The sequence below is a fragment of the Zingiber officinale genome, chromosome 7A, assembly GCF_018446385.1.
Source record: "Zingiber officinale cultivar Zhangliang chromosome 7A, Zo_v1.1, whole genome shotgun sequence".
Classification (NCBI taxonomy): Eukaryota; Viridiplantae; Streptophyta; class Magnoliopsida; order Zingiberales; family Zingiberaceae; genus Zingiber; species Zingiber officinale.
The window spans coordinates 74,421,318-74,442,136 of NC_055998.1; the positions used below are offsets into that span (position 1 = coordinate 74,421,318).

The following is a 20,819-nucleotide window of genomic DNA, read 5'->3' on the forward strand; positions in this document are numbered from 1 at the left end:
GATAAATCCAAGTGGGTCAAGGTTGATTAGACACTTGGCACGAGGAGAAAAGTCTAAGTGGGCCATAGAATTGACCGGACACTTGGTGACGAAGTCTCAGTAGGTTAAAGTTGACCAGATGCTAGGCAATGAGAAGTTTTAACAGGTCACAATTGACTGGATGTTGGAAATGGGAACCCTAAGCTTGAGTGAAGCTAGGTAAGGTTGGTTAATCGATCAGGTGGTTGATTGAACCAGAGCCTAATCGATCAGTCTATCGATTGGGAAAGTCCCGTGAGCAAGGGCAATCTAATCGATTAGTCAATCAATTGGGAGCCATTCTCATGAGAACACAGTGTGCTCCCTAATAGATCGATCGATCAATTGGACCACTCCAATCGATTAGGTGATCGATTGGGGAGGTTTTCTCGAGATGGATGCGAGGCACCTGAAATTGATTGGTCAATCGATTGGGATATGACCAATGAGTAGGTTGCAAGATTTGGACGGCTGGGATCATCCGGATCTAACGTGGCAATTGATTAGGATGATGTCCAATCGATTGGGAGCCCTAGAAGCGCAAATCTAAAGGTGACGACGAGATTTAAATAATATAGCGCTTACACAATTTCTTCTCCACTACTGTTCGCCGAACTTTGAGCTTGGAAGATAAATGTTGTTGCATTTTCCAACTGGTCTAGAGGCATCTTCATCAACAAGAGATCAAGCAAGAAGAGGTTTCTCATTTGTATTCCTTTACTTCTTATTTCGAGTTGTATCTTGTTGTTTCAATTGTATGAGGTTTTTCCACCTCTAGATTATTCTGAGAAGGAGTGTTTTTGATAGTGGAGAGTGTACTCATGTGTGGATCCTTGGATTAGTCATCTCATCTTGAGGTAGATTCAAAGTAACTCCTCTTATTAGCATTAGAAGCTTGCTTGGAGTTTATCCGCTGCAAAATCAACATCTACGAAGCAAGTGAGTGAGCAAGATGAGCTATTCCCCCCCCCCCCCCCCCTAGCTCCGAAGTGTCCCAACATACACAAGGAATGCATGCCCGCCTAAAGAAACTCCTATCAAGAAATCTAGAATGCAATGGAATATATAAAATGGAAAAAAAATTTAATCCTAAGTTCTTTTATTGGAAACTTATGATTCGTACTAAGAGTTTGAGAAGGACCAGCACTAGTATTGTAAGATCGTAACGAAGCGATAGAAGGGGAGGTGAATATCGCTCGTCAAAAACAATTTTCTTTTACTCATAAAAATAGAAGTAGTGTAACGGAAAATAAAGAACTCGTGTGGTTACTTGGTTCGGAGCCTACGTCGACTCCTACTCCAAGACCCTACGATCCTTGATCGCACCATTGGGCAATCCACTAATATTCTTCTTTCCAAAACCTTTGAAAAGAAGTAATGCATACAGTATGCAAGAATATAAGATAGTAACAACCTACTATCTTATGTGAATTTAAGTACAATGCAAGCTTTAAAGTAAATGTATACCGACACTATGTGGGAGATGAAGCTTGGTCGGCACTTGAATGAAGTAGACGCTTGCTTGAAGACGGGTTGTAGAGCAGTAGCACGAACAGAGAGTTTCCACTGAGATGAACAGACCACTTCGTTCACAGCCTCAAACATCGAGCTCCACTTTTATAAGAATCGGTGTCATTCGATCGACCGATCCTCAGGTTCGGTCGACTGAGCCCACTCCCTGCCTTCTTCACTGAGATCCGATCCTCGGGCATTAATGATATTTAATGGTTCAGTCGACCGATCACCATGTTCGGTCGATCGAACGGTGAGCTTTCCCCGTTCGTCGAGATTCTTCATTAATATGCCTTTAATGCGATGATCGTTTGGTAGATCGATCCCCTAGTTCAGTCGACCGACCAACCAATCTTCCGTATGTGCTTTTGATCAATCTGGTAGGTTCTACATCATTAAGATGTGACTGACCTATCATCTAGTTCGGTTGACCAATCAGGCCTTGATCGGATGTTGCTCTGCTTTGGTCTGAACTTGTCTCTGATTCGTGTTAGCCTTGTTCAGTCGATCGATCCTCTTGTTCGGTCGACCAATCAAGGCAGACCTACAAAATAGATTTATACAAAATATTTCTACAAAACAAAGATTAGCATAGTAATATTATATTTGATGCATGAGTAGTATTAGACAGTAGAACTGTCTTGATCTCAACTTGGAAACCTTCTAAGTTTTTTCAGTTGGATCAGTGACCTTAGGTTGTTCCTTTCAGGAACATGACCTCACTGTCACTCCTCCAATGCATTTCAAGGAAAAGAGTTCAAGGTATACTTGATTACATCCATGTTCCCTAGTTGGTGATCGATTAAGTGGAGCCCGTTTAGAATATCTTTGATTCTTGCATGTAGCTGAATAGCTTTTTCTCCATCCTACATTTTAATATTAAATAAACTATTTAAAAGTAAATCCCTCTTGGTTACCTTTGAATTGGTTGTTCCCTTATGTAGTTGAACCAACTTGTCTCACAGCTCCTTCGCATTCTCATACAAGTCGACGCGGTTTAGTTCTTCCTTTGTAATTCTGCACTGCATTGTGTTCATTGCCTTCGAGTCGATCTGGGCCTTCTTTTTGTCCTCCAGATTCCATCTTTCTGGGTCAAGAGGTACTGTCATTGTTTCGTCTACTGGCACCTTGTATTCTCGTCAGATGGTGAATCATTGATCGATGTTGGTCTTTAAGTACAGTTCCATCTGCTTCTTTCAATATGGGAAGTCATACCCATTAAAGAGGAAGGACGAACGGTATTGTATTCCTCATTTTGGGCCATTAATTTCTAAAAGAGAAACTTGAAAATATTGCCAAGACTTGGTCTTAGGGTAAATAGTATGGGAGAAAAAGAAAGGACCTAATTGATGTTGCACCAATTCAAGATATTGTAGAAAGAGATGAGAAGATTTGTCCAAAGAGGTAATTGTACCAATTTGGATTATAACAAAAAGCTCAAAAATTGAAAATAAAAATCAAAAGAAAGTTTTGAAAGTCACCCTCTGCTGGATTGATGGTTGCACCAATTCAGAGCCAACTTAGCTCTGATATCAATTGTAGGACCATAAATACGCTAGAAGGGGGGGGAGGGGGATAGCATTCGTCAGTTTTTAAAAGCTCGAGAATACGTAGTGGAAAAGAAACACGAAAGTACAAATGCTAACACAAGTAATTTTTTACTTAGTTCGGAACATTCAACAACTCCTACTCCAAGACTTGAACGTGAGAGTATTTTCGATGGGCAATCACTATCAGTTTGAAAATAGGTTACAAGGATTTGATTACAAGAACTAAAATGTAAATGTTACCGACAAACAGAAAGGAAATTTGAAGAAGTCTTTGTTCTTCGAACTTCGGAGCAACCTTTAAGTGTCATCGGAGCCTTTTTAAAGCAGCGCACGAATATGAAACTTGTAGTAGTTATTGTGCTAAAATTTCTAGTCGAAGGCTACTTTTATAGGCCTTCCCTAGTGCCTGGATCATGCTAACATGGTGAGCTCTCATTGAAACTTTATCGGCGAAGTTTATCCACCTCCGAGCACCCAGACCCCCTCCGGGCACCTGGACCATTGACGTGGGTTCAGCCAATTGACATGCTCCAACTCAGCTTTTAGATGACCTTTCTGGTCTGGGTGCCTGGACCAACTCTGGCCGCTCGGATTGCCTGGGTGCCTGGCCAGGCACCGACTCGACAAAGCTGGTCCGAGTGCCCGAACCAACTCTGAGCGTCCGGAGTCCGAGCTCCTGGATACTCTTTTTTCAACCTCTTCTTTCTTGCAAAAAAGAGTTAATCCAAGAAACAAAAAATATGTTTATCTTGTAAAATAAAGTTAATACAATACTGTAAAATAGTAGTAGTAATTAGATCCTATCTCCCTGAAACCAGGATCTAGTCAAGGTCTCATCTTAGATTTTCCAAATGGATCTAAGTTGGACTGACACCTACTGTTTCCTCTATCGGGAACACACCCTCACTGGATCTCTCCTCCAGTTGCTTACCTTTTACTTACCAACTATAGTTGCTTGACTTGCATTTGAACAACTAGGTCTTCCTGCAAGTTGTCAGGTTCGCAGACCCAACTAGGCTTCTGCCGGTTGTCAAGTCCCATGAACCCAACCAAACTTCCTGCCAGATATCGGGTCCCGTCGGCCTATCAAGACTTTGCACCAACTTCGGGTCCCGCGGACCTAGCTGGATTTCAGCCTAGTGTCAAGTCCTCCAAATCCATCAACTCCTGCACACTTGGTAAAGTAATTAGATCACAAACACTCTAACTTTAATCCACTTGTCATTCATCAAAACCTGAGTTAGATCATTAGTACAAATTGCACTAACAGTTTTGATGTATGAAAAGTTTATATGAGCTGTTGATCGAAACCTTCTTTTATAGCCTTATCCAAGCGCATCAATCAAAGCCTATCCAATCTGCTACCATCACAACTTATCTACTTCTAGGCCCCTCGATCACTGACGTGGAGAGTTCTAAATGAATATCGATCCTGGTCGAGTCTATCTTGTCCCAAGCACCTGGATTCTGACGTGAGCTAACCAATCAGTGGTTACCACCTCATCCTATCGCGATCCCAGGTGATTAGGGTGCTTGGATCCCTTCTAGCCATTTGTATCAACTTAGGGCGCCTGGATCCCTTCCAGACGGTTGGATCAGCTCTTCCAGACTTTTGACTTCTACATCACAGAGTTAACACAAAAAACACAATAATATGAAATAAAATGATTTGCCAGTCTTTGGATTGTCTAGTTATAACTTTCAGATTTCCAGTGAAACCCTAAATCAGACTGACACCTAGTGTTCCCTCAATGGGGAAAGCATCCTTACCTACTCCTCCTAAGAGAGTTTACATATTGTCAAACATCTAGTCCTCCAGATCTGTTTAGACTTTTGCTCAATATCCGATCTTGACCTTCAAGACTTCCTGCTAGATGTCTGATCCTCGACCCACATAGACTTCTACTTGGTGTTCATGACCCTCAAGACTTTTCGCTTAGTGTTTTCGACCCCTAGGACTTCTGTTTAACATCCTCGATCTGTCAAGACTTCTGCCTAGTCAACTCGATCGACCAGAACTTCCTTGCCCAGTTCTCTTGACTAGGACTTCCTTGCTCAGTCTACTTGACTAGGACTTCTCTACCCAGTCCACTCGACCAAGACTTGATTGCCTAGTCTTAACTAGGACTTTCTTGCACACTTAGTCAAGCTCATTAGATAATAATTAATCTTAACTTTGAACCTTTGTCAACATCAAAACTATGTTCGATTATCTAATACTCGCTGCACCAACAATCGTTTCAGGCACTGTCCCATCGATTTCAATATCAATCTCATATTCAATGGAGCCTGCCTCTGGTGGATCGGACATCAATCAATAACTAGGAAATGGCTAGGAAATCACAAACCAGGTTACATAGGCAGGACAGGGAAAGTCAGGTCTTGAAACAGTCCTCTACAAGTTCTGCAAAACCAATTTCAGAGACCTTTTTTGGCACGGCTTCGTAATTTTCTATTTCAGGGTTTGCTGGTTTAGGTTTAGGCAAGGCTCCAGCAGCTCCAACCCCCAGTATATGGTTCACTTGTAAATGGAACCAAATGCAACCCATAGGCAAGCAGCTGAGCTAACACAAAATCGAGCAGCACGTAAAACAGTTTGAAACACAGTCGCAGGCTCAAAGACAGACACAATATCAAGAAGGGAAACTGTGCTTACTCAGCAGCAACAAATCTCTGGGAAAATGGCAATGGAAACCTCAGGATCAGATAGACCAATGCAAAACCAAATCAATTAACAAAAATTCATCACTCAATTGCCCATCATACGTTCCAGAATTAGAAATTGATACAGTCCTCAGGGTTAACAGATTCTGCTCCAATTTTAGATTCATTTGCAAAGGAAGCAAAAATACCTAAACAGGAGAGGCCCAACCTATACCCAAAACAAAATAACAATGTTTCAGCAAGGTCAGATTTATGTTCAGTACAAGGTAACACTATATCAGATTAACCAGTTTCCTAAACTTGAACACTTTCAGCAAGGTCAGATTTAAATTCAGTTGCATTGCCAGGGATAAGAAATGCCTTTGATGTATAGCAGCAATGTTTTGAGCAATCAGCTGAGAAGGCACAAACCTAAGCAACCTGGCAAAAGAGGAGAAATCAGACTACATCCCTAGCAAACACAGTTTCAGAACTGGGTACTGTCTCAGCCAAATCAGTTCAGAAACTGCTGTTCCAATAGCACCAATTTCAACAGGCCAGATGAGTAAACAAATAAGGAATATAGAGGTAGTCCTCCCTGGGTTATCAGCTTCAGTCTCAGATGTATCAGATTTAGCTGGCTTGGTCTCCGCTTCTGGTCCAGCATAAAAGATATCAGAAACTGGTTCTGTACCAACAAGTTCTGAAGTAATATCAGTTTCAATACCGGTTAAGAGAAGTGGCTCTAATGGACATCTGGATATTAGTGACCAATCAACTAGACAAAATCAAACCGAACTACTGGTCAGAGGACAAGAAGTCAAGCCCTGATTCAAACCCGGGTTTAGAAAAGGATATTGACTCTCAGGAAATACAATTTCAAGTTTGCTGACTGTAGCAGGGGATTCTCTACTTTCTTAGAGCCAGGGAGCAGATCACAAGTGTATGCACCAGAGGGGCAGCACCAAATAGCTAAACCTACAACTAGGGAAGACTTCATCAAGCCCCTAAAGGCAAAGACATGAGATTAGGCTGTATGGAAGGGTTTCATACACAAATCAGTGGATTGTAGCCTCTGATTCAGTTCCAATTGCAATGCTAAGCCCCACTTTCAAATCACTATCTGAAGGGACCAAGGTACCAAATGAACAGCAACCTATCTCAGAAGCAATGGCAAAGCAGAACCCAGGAAGTCACCAAAAATGTAATCAACCCAGAATTCATCAGACTGCAGTTTCAGAATCAGATGCACTCTTCCACATAGATGAGGCTACTGATTCAAAGTCACAAACTAAAATATCAGAACAAATAACAGGACAACAGAAATTACAGCCTCATGTGGTTAATTCTGATACACTACCATCACAAATTCTGGGAAGAACAGATCAAAATTTAGCACTGAATAAAATTCAGAATCAAGGGAGCAAATGAATAGTTACAACAATGTCACAGATGGGGAAATTATTGACCAGCAAATTGAAGAGGGTAGCCCATGGAAGGTTCAAACAAGATCTATAGTTCAAAGGAGAAAACTAGCACTAGAAGCAAGGGCACAAGCTAATGCAATAACGAGCATACAGCAAGGTCAAAACCCAGAAGCAATGCAAACATACCATATATTGAAGAAGGGGAAATAATTATATTGGATCGAGTCGCACGTGAGGGGGGAGGTCAATCACGTGATTTTGAAAAACTTTTATTTTCATTTTGAGATCAAAGTAAATGCAACGGAAAAACACAAAAAATTAAAGCAATTAAGAAAACAGAAACAAGCACGGTTGGTTTTACTTGGTTCAGAGCCTTCGGCGACTCATACTCCAAGACCCAGGTCCCATGCACCTATCGATGGGTAATACACTAAAAAACCTCTTCCAAAACTGTCGGAAGAGGGAATCTGGTATAAAGAAAGTTGGAACAAGTGCAATACACTGCACTTATCCTTTTGCAATAATCAGGTACAGAATTTTAAAGTTACCAAACACTTTTTCAGAAACGGTAGGCTGGAGCTCAGTGTTTGGGCAGCTTCTTAACGATAGATGGGCGTTGCAGCGTCGTAGTAGAGTCATAGCAGGAAGCCGGAGCAGTTAAAACCTCAATCGGACTCGTAGAAGCTTGAATCTGAGTTGTGTTTTGAAGCTTAGTCAAGATGCCCTTACAAAGGGTGTGGAAGGCGCCTTTCATAGGCTTGAAGGCACCTCCTGTTGGCGCTGGAATTCCATTCTGTGTAAAACTACTGTACAAAAATTTGTACAAGCACAGAACTTTTCCTAGCAACCTACATACTCGATCAGACATGTGTTTAATCAATCAAGCAAGTTTTGATTGATCAAAACACACCTTGATCGAAGCACAAGATCGTACCCTCTTGTGTTGGTATTTCAAGATCCATACAAAGAAAAACAAACTAATTTCGCTGCGGAATAAAGAACTAGTTGTACCTTTCTTCGTAAACAAAGACCTCTTAATCTTCTGCTGTATTCCTCTCCTCTTCTTGGACGTCGTGTGGGCGATGATCTACCAAGACAAACCACCCGAATCTTCTTTTTTTTCCAAGTCGCCTACCACCAAAAGATGCAAAGAAAAGGGGCGCCTACTTCTTCTTCTCCTCCAAACCGCCTACCACCTAGGGTGGTTCTTCTCTTCTTCTTCGTCTTCTCCAAGCTCCGACCACCAAAAGAGATATGCATCGGCCCTAGAGGGAGGAAAGGGAGGAAGAGATAAGAAGGTGGGGCGCCGGCCCTAGGAGGAAGAGAGGAGCTGGGCGCCAGCCCTAGGGGAAAAGAAAAGAGAGAAAAGAAGAGATGAGGTGTCGACTACAAGCAAGGAAAAACAACTCAAGAGAGATTAGGTTATGATGGCATGGCCTCTTCCCTTTTTATAACCTTTGGCACCAGAAAAAAGAGGAGAAATATTAACATAATTTTTGTTTAGAAAAAATCTCTAGAAAATAATTGACATAATTCATTTTAGAAAAATTTCTTAGGAAAGAATTAATATAATTCTTTTTAGAAAATTTCTAAGAAAGAATTAACATAATTCTTTTTAGAAAAATCTCTAATTCGGTTGAGAAAAAATCTCCCTTTTTTTTTCTTTCTTTCTTTTCTTTTCTCTTCCTTTTCTTTTGGTTTGACCGGCCCCTTACTTGGCCACCAAGCAAGGCTTGGCCGACCCCTTGTCACGCCCCCAGAGGAGTCCCTGTCCGAGAAAATTTCGGCAGCATCTCCCCTGTACGGCGGACAATCAAAAATTTCTACAAGCACTAAATACTCAGCCACAGGCGGCTGGAATCATAACAATAAATAAAATCAATCACCACGCAGTTTATATATATATTCAGCCTCTGGCTGACACAACCACGCAGTAATAATACTCTGACTCGAAATCCACCCTACTCCACTACACTCGTAAAGCTCAAATCCGACAAACTTACCTCTTTTGCCGTCCAGGCAGGCATGTAGTAGAATAAAATCAAATTCAATTTCATCGACATCATAAAATCCATACAACGTCCATAGGTGGAATAAATCTAAAACATAACAAGTTTTAAATAGTCTAGAACAGAAAAGAAACCAAAACGGAAACCAAATCCTATCCTCGAGGTCTGCAGGGACCAGCAACTGGAACTCTCTCCAGACAGATCAACCTGAAAATATCAACAATGGAGGCGGGTGAGTCCAACACTCAGCAGTACAATTGATATGCAAAGTAAAGAAATAACACCTAACACTAATCATGCGTCTCCTGATATAAGAAAGATATAAATATGCATCCAAGTAAACAGGAGAATCGTGCACTAACCAGTCCCGAGTTTAAGGTCAAAGCAACGAGTGGTATAGAACTCAGATCGTCAAACATAGCATCCAAACAATACGATCATATAAACGCAAGACCACAAACACAGCAATAAACGATCGCGACATGCGATGATGCGTCTGGTCACCCCGACGCGGTCGATCGTCATACAAAAGTGAGGCCGAGTGGGTGACAACCGCACTCTGTCGTCACTACCCGATGGTGAGCGACCGGTGGACGGGATCGAGTACACCTATCCTCCTACCCCAAATCATATGGGGAGCCGATGCCTCAACTCCCAGACACAACGACGGGAGGAATCCTCACGGATAACACAGGTCACACTACCCAGGCGGACAGCGGTGCAGAGTCGAGTCCTCACAACACACTGAATCAACCCACGAGTGGTGGTGTGTGCAGATCCACGTATAGCGGCGATGTACTCAATAATGGGCGGACTCGACGCAATCACTGAAATGATGAGCGACAACCTATATAAACATCCCGACCTAATCCATATATATAAAATGCATCATAAGTCAACGAATCCAAAACAATCCAAAGGTATATGAAGGTATAAAACCTAGGTCCTGAACATGAAGCATGGTATATCACTACCCTATAAGCATGTATAAACAAAATATACCGAGATGCAAAACCAATCAATCAATCAAGCATGTAAGATCTGGGTAGTGATAAATCAAACAAGAAACACAATTCCGTTAATTATTATCAATCAAACGACATAAGTCAAAAGTACCCGCCTCCGAAAATAGAAAGGTCCAATCCGATATCGAGATACTCGTCTCGCGACCAGGTCCTGTAATAACCACATTTAATTTAGCTACATATATATCACATAGCTAAAGAAAATTCCTTATTTACCAGAACCCTAATTCGTTCCACTATAAAATTTGATTTAGGTCTAAACCTAAATCAACTTAAACTCTTCCAAATACGAACCTGATACCAGAACAAATTTATACACCTTACCTCTAAACAAACCATTAGATAGAAATCCAAAAACCTAAATCCAAGTACACCTGAATCTAAAACATGATTAACCACATGTTCCATTCTAAATTTATAGACCTCATCAATTACAAAATGTATTAAGATTCCTACATCATACCTCAAGTTCACAGCCAATAGGGTTACTGGTTGAAGTGCTGCCGGCAAAGAAACCCTACTGGAATTTACCTCTCTGCCCTGTTCAAACATGTTGTCCACCACCCGAATACCCCAGTGCACAGAACCTCACCTCTTGGAATTCTTCCTCTGTTCAATTCTCAACCGCAGATGGTTGCTGCCGGAAGAAAATTCCACAACCAATTTACTTCAACAACCTAATGTCGCTGGTGAGCAAGGGAAAAATATGAATCGATCCCATACATCTCAACCATCAAATGAAACATAATGCCTACCATCTTGATACACTTCTTCGTCTCTGCCGGCTTCTGATGGCGAAAAAAATAAGATCCGGTGGTGAGGACTAAGGCACGGTGAAGAACTAGGGCTCGCCGTCGGCTGTGGCAACTTCGCCGGGAAGGCTCGGGTGGCATCATCGGCAGAGAAAAATCACGGCCGGTGCTAGGTAGAGAAGAAGAAGAAGAACAGTGGTGTCGCTTCGGCCAGAGGATAGGAAGAGAGGGGGGTCTCGGTGGCTGGCGGCTAGGGTGGCTCTCGTCGTCGGCGGCCTGGCTTCGGCGAAGGAGAGGGGAGAAGAGGAGAAAAGCACCGCGGCCGGCGGTTAGGGCAAGGAGAGGGTGCGGCTCGGCGTCGGGGAGAGGAATAAAAGAGAAAAGAAAAACAAATAAAAAGGAAAGGAAAAGAAAATAAATAACTTTTCCTCGCCTAAATGGGGTAGCCTAAACAGGCTTTCCCGGGCCCCGTTCTTGTCTCCGTTAACTCGTCCATACGAGCTCCGAAAAATTCCCGAAAAATATCCTAAAATTCCAGAAAATTCCCTTATTAATATTCGCCTAAATTTCGTTATCTACCATCAGCAAGTACTAACAACAGATATAGAGTATAAATGCTGAACGGTAAATAAATCACATACCTCCAGTAAAAAGATGGGGATATCGAGCTCGGATCGCATCCTCGAGCTCCCAAGTAATCTCCTCGTCTGAATGATGCTGTCATCCGACTTTAACCAGCCGGATAGTCTTGTTCCACAACTTACACTCTTTCCGATCCAAAATTCTTACCGGAACCTCCTCATAAATAATGTCAGGCTGAACTGGAACTGGAATATCAACCAGCACATGCGTCGGATCAGGTGGACGCCTGACAGGGACGGTGGTAGTGCCAATCGGTAAGCTACTGCTCCGATCCTCTCCAAAATCTCGAAAGGGCCAATATACCGCGGAGCTAGCTTACCTCTGAGGCCAAATCTCTTCACCCCTTTCGTGGGTGAAACTCGCAGAAATACCTGGTCGCAAATGGAGAACTCTAAAGGTCTCCGACTCCGGTCAGCATAACACTTCTGGCAGTCTTATGCCTCTGACATCCTCTGTCTGATAATATGGACCAACTCTGCCTCATGAACTAGGTCTCTCGGATTCTCTTCCTGATCGACAACTGAGCAACCATCGTAACAAGAATACCCTGCTCTGTCTGTCTCTGCTCCTCAATGTCTAACTCAGAGAAATCCTGAATCAAATCTGTGACTACAACTCGGTGGCAAGCTAAAGTCCCTCTGGACCTCTAGCTAAGTGCATCGGTAACCACATTAGTTTTTCCCAGGTGATAGCTAATGGTACAATCATAATTCTTCAGGAACTCCATCTATCTCCTCGGTCGAAGATTAAGTTCCTTCTGAGTGAACAGATATTTGAGACTCAGTGAGAATCTCAATGTAATATCATACAGGTACTGCCGCCAAATCTTCAGGACAAAAATAATAGCAGCCAACTCCAGATTATGAATTGAGTATTTTCTTCTCAGGCTCCCTCAACTATCGAGAAGCATATGAGAATACTCTACCGTGCTACATCAGAACAGCACCTATACCCTGTATAGACGCGTCGGTGTAGAGGACAAAATTCGTCCTCTTCCGAAGGTAAAAATCAAAAATCAAAGCCGACACTAGTCTCCGCTTCAGCTCCTAGAAGCTGGTCTTGCAATCCTTAGTCCAAGTAAACTTCACGTCTTTCATGGTCACGCGTGAAAGTAGCATAGCTATGCGGAAGAAACCCTCGACGAAAGGTCTGTAATATCCTGCGAGTCACAAAAGACTGCGGATCTCCTACACTGATTTCGGCTGCTCCCAACGGTAACAACCTCTATCTCCTGTGGAACCACGGTACACTCCTACTGGTGACCGTGTGTCCCAAACATCATAACAAAAGACAATCCAAACCAACACTACTGATAATCACATATAGATGTTCTCATCGAATCATCTCTAGATCTATACAAAGATAGTGTACGTGACTCACCTCGGATCCGTAATAAATCACAACATCGTCCACAAAGATAATGGACACCTATCCAAAAATCCTCGACATACCGGATCATCGAGTCCCTGAAAATATCTAAGGCAAAAACCAATACACATAATGTCCGTATCACGGTCATTCCTATCCATAAGATCTCCAATAATAAATCAAAAAAAATCTGATCATCAATAACATAAATCACCAAAGAATAAATCCTCCAGGTGAGAGCAACGCCCATCACAGGAAATACCACATATGTGGGAGCAACGCTCCACCACAAATAATCTGAAATATGTATCGCAATAAATATAGGGCAATGCTTCGCTACAAGCAATCTGTAATATGTGGGAGCAACTCTCCGCCACAAAACAATACCTAAGTACCCCAAGGCACCTAACTATCAAGCTAGAGACTGTACAAGATCTCTCTACCACAATTCGCTGTGGTTAGCCTAGGATATAACAACCTAGTAACTAATCAAATCCATCATCAACTCTATCAGCATCCTAGTGGGTCATCCATCGATAGGAAAATTAGTTGATGGGTTAATTCAACAAATGACATAATGCAGTCACTCCGCATTCTGCATTCAGTATAAGTAGAATCATCATACTGCTACCAATAATACACCTAGCACACATGCTCACACAACATATGTATGATCAACAAAATCCTCCAATTATTATACACCAAACATACTCACAACTCAGGTATATTCAGTATGATACCTCCAACAATACATACCGAACACGTGTGCAAAATCAATGTAGGTAAAATTAACAATACACCTCAAACAACACTCACATGACATATCTTCACCTATGCCAAGAGTATAACCAACATATACTTCCAATAAAACATACTAAACCCAGGTGCACTCACATATCAAACATAATCAAAAAGATACCTCAGATACCACACCAAACACATATGTATATATCACAACTCAGATTAAATCGACAAAATGCCTCCATCAAAACACCACCGATGTACTTATACTACATCTCGGATTTAATCAACAAGATATCTTCAATAATACCTCCAGATACATACACCCAACTACATATCTATGATCCACAAGGAACCTTCAAACCATATCAGAACATGGATACATATACTACTTGCAAATGGACAGTCTACCACAGGACTCCTACAACCCAAAACAATCATGATATACATGCAAAATCAGCATACCAGCTCAATCAAAGAGACCAACCTTATGCTACCAACACTCATGGGTTACCGGTATATCTAAACAAAATTCATGCATATGTATCAAGCATGAATACCTCAATCAAAGGCAACCCAAAATAAAGCAACCTAATTATCCAGTAATAACCCTGCTCTAGGTTCAAAGGAACTGTATCGGACAAGAAAATATACACACCGTGGTATAACATTGCCATCAATGTCATACACTACCAAGACTATATCCAATGGGAAAAATTTTATCATCATAAATCCAAATATACTCTCCCAGTTTACACTAGTAGCGATTGTATCCCATAAGTGTTAAGCTTACATCATCGGGGTCACATATCCCAAAGCACCCTCTAAGTTATCCCACGGTATATACAATCCATGGTCAAAATCTTCATGGAATAGGATACATCGATCCTTTATAACCTATCCAAGCCGATAATGATATATGGCTAAATCAGTCATTGTTCACGTCAAGACAAAACATGTACTCAAATGTGCTCTAGATACATAACTAAGCACAAATAACCTAAAGGTTCGAAACTCTAAAATAGAATATGGCAATCCTCTACCGATCACCCAACAAACTAAATCATTCATCTACTAACTAATCAAGAATACCTTAATCCTCCACAAGCAACTAAGGTATATCCAACCACATAATATCATATTTATAAATGTGTACAACCCAAAAGAAAAAGTCAATATTTAGGAACATCAAGACACTCTCATTTTCATCCTAAAAAATATCAGCCCACATAATATCAGATGAATCAGTCTCTACTCCCCATGAGGGCAAGTTAGCATTCAAAACATCAAATCATTATTTATCCACATAGTCCCATATCAGAGGAAGCAATTATCCATTTTATCATCCTTTTAACTAACCACAACTAACCAGATTATTAAAATCTCATAGGCACACTCAACCATAAACTCTCTAGCACCCAATTTATAATCTGATCACCAACCATAATCATCAAACCTGTGAATATTATAAATGACACTAACTATGTCACCATCAATGACAACCCAAATATAAATCATCAAAATAGTTATCCACTAATAGATCATCAAAACAAATATCTAGTAATTGATCATCAAACAACCACATAACATTTACTCTCATAAACCAATAGAAATCAATATATCACAATATCTGATCTCACAATATCCATCAACCTCAAACCATTCTCAACAATGATCAAACATGGTAACCCCCAATGACCAATTTCCATCGTACCTGGTACCCTAATATCCAAAAGATATGATTATAAAACTCCCTTGGCTAAGTCCACAGGAATATATGGGTATCATCCATTACCCAGCTAACAATAGCAGAGGCTAGTATGTGCCTCCATCTCCTAATCAACTAGTAGTAACAAAAGCTAAAACTACTGGTGGTAAGATATATAAAATCACCAGAGACTATAATCCTTGATCTCTATTAGAGTCGAGCAAGATCAGTGGCTAACCCATCACATGTAATATGGGCTACAGCAATCAGACAGGTACTAAAGATAAAGTGCTAATACATGTCATAACTATCATAAAATAAACATCATACCTATATGTCGTCTGGAGATGTTCTCCGGCCCCCAACTGACCTCAAATTCGAATGAGAATATCAAAATCCAAATAACCAAACGAAACCAAACATAACCATATCGAACCAAATACAAAATCCAACAAGTATCGCTAAACTTGGCGCTCAAATTGGTATCAGTTATCTCAAATGTTCCAAATACGAAAACAAAGATCCTGCTCCGATACCAAATAAATTGGTATCGATAAATCTCGAAAATCCAAAACATATAGCAAGTATCGTATAACCGCTCCGATACCACTAAATTGTCACGCCCCAGGAGAGTCCCTGTCCGAAGAAATCTCCCCTGTACGGCGGACAATCAAAAATTTCTACAAGCACTAAATACTCAGCCACAAGCTACTGGAATCATAACAATAAATAAAATCAATCACCACGCAGTTTATATATATATTCACCTCTGGCTGACACAACCACGCAGAATAATACCCTAGCTCAAATCCGACAAACTTACCTCTTTTCCGTCCAGGCAGCATGTAGTAGAATAAAATCAAATTCAATTTCATCGACATCATAAAATCCATACAACGTCCATAGGTGGAATAAATCTAAAACATAACAAGTTTTAAATAGTCTGTAACAGAAAAGAAACCAAACGGAAACCAAATCCTATCCTCGAGGTCTGCAGGACCAGAACTCGAACTCTCGACAGATCAACCTGAAATATCAACAATGGAGGCGGGGTGAGTCCAACACCCAGCAATTGATATGCAAAGTAAAGAAATAACACCTAACACTAATCATGCATCCTGATATAAGAAAGATATAAATACGATCCAAGTAAAGAGAACGCAGAACTGTGTCCCGAGTATAAGGTCAAACAACCGAGTGGTATAGGAATCCAGATGACGTCAAACATAGGCATCCAAACAATACGCAGATATAAACGCAACCACAAACACAGCAATAAACGATCATGACATGATGGGGTCACCCCCGACGCGCCGATCGTCTCATACAAAAGTGAGGCCGAGTGGGTAGGACTGCATCACTACTCCCGATGAGTGACCGAGTGGACGGGATGTCGGAGTACACCATCCTCCTACCCCAAATCAGGGGAGCGAATGCCTCAACTCCCAGACACAACGACGGGAGGAATCACGGATAACACGTTGTGTCACACTACCCACGGCGGCTAACAGAGTCCCTCAGAACACACTCATGAATCGACCACTAACCCACGAAAGTGCAGATCCATCACTCAACAATAACGGAGCTGACTATCGACAAAGATGCAATCACGCAAACGATAATAACCATATAAACATCCCGACCTAATCCATACATATATAAAAATGCATCATAGGTCAACGAATCCAAAACAATCCAAAGGTATACAGAAGGTATAAAACCTAGGTCCTGAACATGGTAAAGCATGGTATATCACTACCCCTATAAGCATGTATAAACAGGTAAAATATACGAGATGCAAAACCAATCAATCAAGCAAGCATGTAACTGAAACAGATAAGAAACACAATTAATGCAACCTGTTAATTTAATTACTAAGCATATCAAATGACATAAGTCAAAAGTACCCGCCTCCGAAAATAGAAAGGTCCAATCCGATATCGAGATACTCGTCTCGCGACCAGGTCCTGTAATAACCACATTTAATTTAGCTACATATATATCACATAGCTAAAGAAAATTCCTTATTTACCAGAACCCTAATTCGTTCCACTATAAAATTTGATTTAGGTCTAAACCTAAATCAACTTAAACTCTTCCAAATACGAACCTGATACCAGAACAAATTTATACACCTTACCTCTAAACAAACCATTAGATAGAAATCCAAAAACCTAAATCCAAGTACACCTGAATCTAAAACATGATTAACCACATGTTCCATTCTAAATTTATAGACCTCATCAATTACAAAATGTATTAAGATTCCTACATCATACCTCAAGTTCACAGCCAATAGGGTTACTGGTTGAAGTGCTGCCGGCAAAGAAACCCTACTGGAATTTACCTCTCTGCCCTGTTCAAACATGTTGTCCACCACCCGAATACCCCAGTGCACAGAACCTCACCTCTTGGAATTCTTCCTCTGTTCAATTCTCAACCGCAGATGGTTGCTGCCGGAAGAAAATTCCACAACCAATTTACTTCAACAACCTAATGTCGCTGGTGAGCAAGGGAAAAATATGAATCGATCCCATACATCTCAACCATCAAATGAAACATAATGCCTACCATCTTGATACACTTCTTCGTCTCTGCCGGCTTCTGATGGCGAAAAAAATAAGATCCGGTGGTGAGGACTAAGGCACGGTGAAGAACTAGGGCTCGCCGTCGGCTGTGGCAACTTCGCCGGGAAGGCTCGGGTGGCATCATCGGCAGAGAAAAATCACGGCCGGTGCTAGGTAGAGAAGAAGAAGAAGAAGAAGAACAGTGGTGTCGCTTCGGCCAGAGGATAGGAAGAGAGGGGGGTCTCGGTGGCTGGCGGCTAGGGTGGCTCTCGTCGTCGGCGGCCTGGCTTCGGCGAAGGAGAGGGGAGAAGAGGAGAAAAGCACCGCGGCCGGCGGTTAGGGCAAGGAGAGGGTGCGGCTCGGCGTCGGGGGAGAAGAAAAGAACGGCGTCGGGGAGAGGAATAAAAGAGAAAAGAAAAACAAATAAAAAGGAAAAGAAAATAAATAACTTTTCCTCGCCTAAATGGGGTAGCCTAAACAGGCTTTCCCGGGCCCCATTCTTGTCCCCATTAACTCATCCATACGAGCTCTGAAAAATTCCTGAAAAATGACCTAAAATTCCAGAAAATTCCCTTATTAATATTCGCCTATTTTCTTGTATTTTACACCCCTTTCTTGGGTAGGAAACAAAATCAAACGAGTGAATGCAAGGCTATGTAGAGGCTACAACAGGGACTGAGAGGAGGAATTGGCTTTGGCCTTCTGATGGACTTGAGCTTCCTGTGTTCGACCCGAACACTCAACTCAAATTCATCAATAATAACTCATATCACTAAAGAGTTATTATTGAACTACCGCACCAATCCCATATTACAATATGAGCTTTTTCTTATCATGAGTACGTTAATTAAATGAGTTACTGGCAACTCACTTAATTAACATCTTACTCCAAGAGTAGTACCACTCAACTTAATTATCATGTCGGAATAAGTCCACCTGCAGGGTTTACATGATAATCCTTATGAGCTCCTCAAGGGGGCATCATCAACCTAAATAAATAGGACACAATTTCTTTTATAATCAACAACACACCATATAAATAATATTATCTCCCAACTCATCGGGCTTATTGATTTAACGAATAAATCTCACCCATTGATAAGTCAAAGAAATAAATACTAAATATACGTGCTTGTTATTATATCGGGATTAAGAAAACGCACATCCATAATAACAGAGGTTCTATTCTTTTATACAGTCAGTATAAATCGAACAACCTCAAATGGTCCTGCTCAATACACACATAGTGTACTAGTGTAATTTTATAGTCAAAACAGACTAATACTAAATTACACTACAACCGTTCCAATGGTTGTCCCTAACCATCTCGGTCGTGAGCTACTATTTATAATTTATAAGGAACTGATAACATGATCTTCTGTGTGGCACCACACACCATGTTATCTATAATATAAATTAAATAGACAACTGCATTAACATATAAATATAAAATGCAACATTTGACCAAAGTGATTCTTATTTCAAAATATAAATGTTCATACAAAAATCTAGACTTTTAGTATACATTCTAACAATCTTCCACTTATACTAAAAGACTATGCGATTATATATGTAACGCCCACCCTTCTTACCCAACCAAAGGTGGCGCTACGTTCTTATACTACTTACGTACATGCTTTAGTTATAACAGCGGAAGAATAAAAACTTTAAAGAATTTAATTTATTAAGCATAATATCACATATTCTGATTTGTTCAAATGTGCATATATTGAACTTATAAAAAATATTAATTTGTCCGAATCGTCCTAGCCGAGCCACCACCACACACATCATTATCTGCTCCTCCTGCTGCTCCGTTTTATCTGCGGTACAAGGAAAGTAAGCTATGAGCACTCATGGCTCAGTAAGTTCCTTTCCTACTCACTAAAACCGAGAATCATCGTATATCAAGAATGGATCAACATATCATCGTCTCAACTAATCATAACATAACATATCATTCTATTCAAACATATCATGCATATTTCTTATTCACATATCATTTCATAGAAGCATGAATATCATATCATAAAACAAATAAATCACAAGCATGAGACATACAAGGACATCATATTCATATCATAATATCACATGACATTATATCATATCATCATATAATTCAATCACATATGAATGTAGGCAATGCATCGTGAATTTGAAAACTTATACTTAATAGTACTTGAAATTAATATCATCATCATTTGGGATCCCGGTTTGTACCACATACTTAATGCGTAGGTCCAAGGTAGCAAGTCTTGAGCCCTACCATGCATACATACTAGGCCCGAGTCTTACTCCATCGACCTAGGGCACTCAAAGGCCCATTACTGATGAGGCCCGAGTCTTACTCCATCGACCCCGGGGCGTTTACGGAGCCCACCCTTGGTACAAACCATAAAAATAACTTATCATGCATAACTATCATATCATGTCCTTAACAATCTTTCATGCATTTATTCTTTTTCATTTCTTTTCATTATGTATAGCATTTTCTATGCTATAACACATCATGGCATATTTCATAATATAACTTCATTATGCATATCATTTCATAACTAAAGCAATCATGCATTCTAACTTATTATCATATCATTTTCATACAGCATGGCATAGACATATTTAATTTTTGTTCTAGGGTTTCTAGGGCATCTATCCCTTCATGGCCGAACACATAATGATTCATTTAGGTCATACAAACATGTATCACATTCACACATTATTAAGTTTTCATAAGAAGTACTTTTAACCCCTTAGGTTTCATTTCCAAGGCCTCTAGGTCCTTTAAACCTTACTTGGCCGAAATTCATAGAATATAAACTTCCATTAAGTGGCCTAAAGCATGGGAAACCTAAGTAAT

General features: G+C 40.7%; 2 long non-coding RNA genes across 2 annotated transcripts; both read right to left on the bottom strand.

The window, feature by feature from the left end:
- Positions 1-10,275: 10,275 nt before the first annotated feature.
- On the bottom strand, positions 10,276-11,081 carry LOC122000183. Its single transcript, XR_006117006.1, has 3 exons — positions 10,940-11,081; positions 10,648-10,870; positions 10,276-10,335 (listed from the first exon to the last, which is right to left on the bottom strand). It is a non-coding gene; the product is annotated as an uncharacterized LOC122000183 (long non-coding RNA).
- A 6,221-nt stretch (positions 11,082-17,302) lies between these two features.
- Positions 17,303-18,356, bottom strand: LOC122000184. Its single transcript, XR_006117007.1, has 3 exons — positions 17,967-18,356; positions 17,675-17,897; positions 17,303-17,362 (listed from the first exon to the last, which is right to left on the bottom strand). It is a non-coding gene; the product is annotated as an uncharacterized LOC122000184 (long non-coding RNA).
- Between the last annotated feature and the right edge of the window lie 2,463 nt (positions 18,357-20,819).